Genomic DNA, 6,000 nt, shown 5'->3' on the forward strand with positions numbered 1-6,000 from the left:
CATAAGAAGAAGAGAGTTTTACAAAGGGCAGAATGAGAATTCATCATAGACAGTTAAGAGTAGGGGGTAAGTAGGGAAGAGTTAGTTATAACCTATTGGTGAGCTGGCAATGGTATGTATCTTTTTGCTATTTGAGCTGTTATAAGCTTTGGCTTTAATTATTATTCTTAGAAAGCTCAATTAGGGGCTTTGTAATCTTACCGTAATCTTTACAAATTTATGGTAGTACCTATGAGGCAAAAAAAAAACCTCACTCCTTTCACATTGCGAGAAACATGTCACTACTTAACCCTGAAACCTTGGCGAGATCCATGGATACCTCATTCCTCGAGATAAATTGGCCCAAATAACATATAATAGTCTAGTCGAAAGCACACAACTTCTTATTGACGTGCAATTGATGTTCTGATGGCACCTAAAAAACCAAAGCCAAATGATCATACCAAGACTTATTGTAAACCATAATATTGTCAAAGGAAACCAACACCAACCAACACCAATCTATGCAACCATGGTTTGAAAACATCATTCATCATGTTTTGGAAGGTTGATGGGGCATTGGTAAGCTTAAAGGGAACAACGAGAAACTCATAATGCCTATCATGAATGTGAGATGTTGTCTTGGGTTCATCGCTTTTCCTCATGCGGATTTGATAAAAACCAGATTTTAAATCTAACCTTGAGAAGAAATTAGCCCATTGAGCTCATCAACTAGCTCATCAACAATAGGGATATTGTGGTTTTGTTCAAGGTTGATAATCAAGGCAAAGTTGTTAGCTGTTGTTTTTTTTACCAATAAAACGGGGTTGGAAAATGAACCAGGGCTATGTCTGATGATTCCTAACTGAAGCATTTCAACCACTTGTCGCTCAATTTCCTCTTTCTGCAAGTGTGAATGATGGTAATGGTGACCACTGACTGCTTCGTGCATTGATAGAAGATTAATGGCATGGTTATGTGTTCTGCATGGGGGTAATCTAGGTAGGGGATCAAACACCGTACAGAAATGGTGAAGAAAGTCTTGGAGCTATATCAATTGATTGTCCTGTAACCCAGGAGCATCAGTTTTCATCTTGGGGTTGTATGAATTGATCTTCCTGTAATTTTTAACAACTGAATATCTCCCCCTTCTAAGAAACTTAAAAGGCTGAGATATCATTTCGATAACTCCCTATCCCACACAACTCAATTGGTTGCCTTTTAAAAGAAATCGCATCCATTGCTACTTCCAATTGTGAAGACCATCGCCTAAAGAATTTAACCATAGCATGCCCAAGACTAAGTTAAAAGGACCCAAATCGAAAAGTAAAACATCTAAGTGAAATTTGAACTACCCACATTGATAGAGAGATGCTGGCAGTGTTCCCGGATAAAGACTCGATGTTTGTCACCCAATTTAATGCTGATCGGAGGCATTGGCGTTGAACTAAACCCCAACGGTTGAGCTAACTATCGAGAGATGAAATTGTGAGTCGCTCCGAAGTTAATAAACATGAGCATATAAATTTCCCCCATCTCTCCAGGAAGGCGGGAAGTGTTGGGTCTTCGATTGTTATGTAAATTGGTAAAATCAAATCCCAATGTGTTACATTCCTTTAGGCGGTCTCATCTCCACCGAAATACCCCCACTCTGAGGTATTCAAGGTATACATTTGAATTTCCTACTTTATGCTTATAGTTTATTCTCTCAGAATCTTTACTAACTTAAGCGTTAGAGTGTCCCTGGCTGAACCCAACAACGCCTCCCAGGGAAGAGCTATGGTAGAAGATTTTCTACAACTTACCAATTGGTGTGGTGAAGGTGGAGCTCTGAAGTTAATAGAGTTTACACCACGAACATAATGACATTGCAGGGGCTAAACCCTTCCTCTGGAGGGACCATCGTTCCACTCTCCATTGGCAATACCATTCTTCCAATGGACCCAGTAATTCAACCAGCACAATCTGGGTACAATAACTAACGAACAAGTTATGGATATAATAACACACAATCTGGGTCAAGATGCTGCTAATCGTGTAAGGATGATGTTGGAAAACCAGCCCGTAGGAGGGGCAGCAACAGGTAGAGCCCCGCCCCACCCCACGGATATGGCAAACGATTCGGATCGGGAAGTCACCAGAGACATTGGGATGACTTGACGGTTCCAAATACCACAAGGGCTCAAGAAAAATTTGTATTTGGGCCAGATGCCCACCTTTCTTCTTTCACAGGCCCAGTCAATAGGAACCCTCCTCACACACACATTATGGATGCAACTGTCAGCCATACCATATTAGGAGCCGCTCCAATACAAAGATAATTGTTTGCAGACTCGCTAAGATACGCTCCTAGGCAGGAATGGCGTATGATGAGGTGACGGGTATTAGGTACCTTCGAAATTGGGAGCGTTCTCGCTCTCGTCCGAGGCCTCACTAGAACCCCAACAAGGGCAATATCAAAATCGAGAGTGTTCCCGCTCTCATGCGAGACATTCATTAGAGCACCGACCAGAACGGTCCCGAGAATGAAACCAAGGATCAGTCTCACTACGACGATTCAATAATGCATACACCGATAATGAAGTTAACTGACGTGTCCAAGAAGAATTGAATAGGCGAGAAAATAATGCAGAAAGATACGCCCATGAAGTTAATATGAATTCGCCATTCACAGCACGGATCCTAGGGTATGAAGCAGACATAAGGTTTAAAGCTCCAAATTTGCCCCAGTATAAGGGAGAAGACAATCCTGAAGCACATACAAGGCAATACATTGAGTTGATGGATATTTATGGTTCCAATGAAGGAATCCTTTGTAGAATGTTCTCAACCACCCTGAAGGGACCGACGTACAATTAGTTTCAATCATTTGCTACTGGATCCATAGATAGCTGGGAACAACTGAGCCAAGAATTTTGTGCTAAGTTTGCTGGAAGCATCCCACTCGTCGTATCTTGCCAAAAGCTGTATGACCTCTCGCAAAAAGAAAGCGATTCCCTCAGGGATTATATCGAAAAATTCAACAAGCTATATATCCAGATCACTCATGTTGATGTCAACACTGTTGGGGTTTAGTGTCCTATAGTCAATTGTTGTAGGATATAAACCAGTTGTAAATGAATTGTTCATTATCATTTGTTTTATAAGATATAGTACATTTAACTTAAAGCACCTAATTAAGGGCATTCTAGTCAATTAGTCGATTGACCAAATGCTCTCTCTCTCTCTCTCTCACTACATATTTATATACTAACTTGATTGTCGGAGTATACACAGAGACAGTTCCCGACTTAGGAGGAAAAGGACAGGGGGCGACAACCGAATATCCCACAACTCTATTATTAAATATATTAAAAAACATGTAAATATTTTATTATTGGGATCTCCACGTAATTTTTTAGGGATTCCCTTTGGATTTATACGGGGACGGGGTGGGGATATCTATATGGGACGAATACTCTAATCCCCGTTCACATCCCTATTTCGGCTTTGAGATAAAAAAATCGCCCCCATCCTTAAGATTTTCGATGATTCCCTTTCTCCATCAATTTTGTACCCGTAATTTTCGGATGATCCCTGCTCTTTTGCCACGCCTAGAACCAACATCTATCTAATACACCTCCCTTCAATAGAAGATGGCTAGTCAAGCTGTCAACGTTTTTGCATATGAGACCTGTGATAAGCTAACATGTGGCAGTGAGAGGGCAAAAAATTTCCTATTCCCTTTCAAGCCAAAGACATGATATCATACCATTCTTTCAATTGTATTCTCAAACAAAAGTCTTTGCGAAACCATCGTACCACAACCGATAAAACTATCGATTCATCTTCATTGCAAAAATCATCATGGATAAAAGAAAAAAAAAACAACCAGCAAAAAAGAATATATAGCAAGAACAAAAAATTAAACCATTAAAAAACTTAAAAAAATATACAAAGTTTGAAAAAAATAAGAGTATTTTGAAAAATAATAAGTATTTTAGGCAATATAAAAGTTAATAAATGGAAATTCTATACTATGACTGAACGAAAAATAATATGTTCCCTAACACTATTAATTAAGTAAATTTGATCAGTTATCATTAGATCTAGACTTATTAGATATAAGTCTTGGAATTACTTAGGGGGTGTTTGTTTATCTACTTTTCACCTCCTATTTGCCTTTTCATTTTTAAAGGCAGACTTTTAGGTGTTTAGTTAGACTTCTCCTGTTTGCCTTTTACAGTTGAAAAGCAACATTAAGTGCTTGGTTAGTGACCTCCTGTTTGTCTTTTACACCTGAAAAGCAGCATTTTCCAACAGCAAACAGCAACCAGCAACAGCAAACAACAACAACAAACAATAGGTAAAACAAACGGGCCCTTAATTTTCATCCGATCAGGTGAAAACCATCGCACTCTGTCAAAATTTAGATGTTATTGGTATATAATTTGCAAATTCCTTAAATCATCATTGAGGTATGTGGTTGAACTTGTTATCGGAAGATGTATTGCTGCTAGTTTTTAGTTGATGGTTTTAGACAACTCAAAATAAATGATTAGGAGTTTGGTGTGTTAAAATAAAAAATGAGCCTTGTTGGAATTAATTGGATATGGATCCAATTAGGCCCGCCCGAAATGGAACGGGCCCAAACCCAATAAGAATTAGGGTTAAGTTATCTATTTATTCAGTATAAATAGAAACCCTAACCAACACTAATTCTAAGAGAATAAGGAATTAGGTTTTAGAGATACAGTATCTCAAAAACACAGAAAAGAGAATTTTTCTCTCCTGCTTCCTCCTTTTGGCCGCCGCCCCCTCTCTCTCTTTGGGATTCGTCGTCGCTTTAGTTCGTGAACCAATTGTCTTCCTCTCCCAATTCTATTGGCGTGGTTGAAGGCTTGACCGATGATACTAGATCAAGTGATTGATCTGAATCCTTCCGCTGCAAATCAAGAACGGGATCCGTGCTACAAGAGGTATTTTACTTATTCGGATAAATATATGTTGTGAATATATTCTTATCCCAACATTGGTATCAGAGCCATTAGATCTAGTATTCCGTCTTTACCGCGAATCCGTTTGCGTTTGAATCTTTTTTGAAAGATTAAAAATAATTCATTGTTATTATTTTTTATGATTATACACTGGAATTGATTGATTGCGTGATTAAATTGAATTAGGGTTCGATTTAAACGTTTTTTACTCAATTAAACCCGTTTTAGGTTTCTGTTACCCTTTGATTTTTCGTTCCGCTCGTCAAATCGAAAAACCGACCACACCATCGAGTCCAGAGACCCCAAAAACCATAGGTTCCATAAATTTTTCGTCGCCGAAATCGGCCGGGAAGGCGGCGCGTGGCAGAAAACGCGTGTCTCCCCCCAGCCCGCCACGCGGCAGGCGCTGGTTGGCCAGCCGGTGCCGCGCTGGCGCCAGCTAGACCAACCAACGTGCGCCACGTGGCAGAGGCCCTCCACACGTGCCAGGCGCGTGGGGCCTCTTCCCGTGACCAATTTTTTCCCGTTTTTTACAGAAACGCGTTTCTGAATTTTTTCTGAATTTTTGGGTATTTTTTCAAAATTTTTGGGTGAGCAGTTTATACAATCTCTTTTAATTAGAGTATATTAAATATTTTAAATGTGTTATAAATGTTTTATAAACTCTCTAAAAATATTTTATAAAATTGTTTATGTGTTATAAATGATTTTAAATCAGATTTAAGGAGGTCCCTACCACTATGACAATCGAGATATGTTTTGATTGGGAAAAGGTCTATGAATGTGGCACTAACCTTTTATGGTGTTTCTTTGTTTTGGATAGTCATGACAATCATTAGATTCACCCCAGTGGAGCCTGTAACGGACAATCAAGTGGCTATCAGGGAGATATTTCACATTAGACTTTTGAAATGCAGAAAGTCTAAGGAAGTGCGATGGGATGATGCAGATGCTATTGTGCGTCACCTGATCGAGGTACAAGACCTTATGCAGTGCCTCATCCTTATGGGAGATTTTGACGGAGGTCATGATCAAATAATATTAT

The sequence above is a fragment of the Euphorbia lathyris genome, chromosome 4 (assembly GCF_963576675.1).
Source record: "Euphorbia lathyris chromosome 4, ddEupLath1.1, whole genome shotgun sequence".
NCBI classification, from domain to species: domain Eukaryota; kingdom Viridiplantae; phylum Streptophyta; class Magnoliopsida; order Malpighiales; family Euphorbiaceae; genus Euphorbia; species Euphorbia lathyris.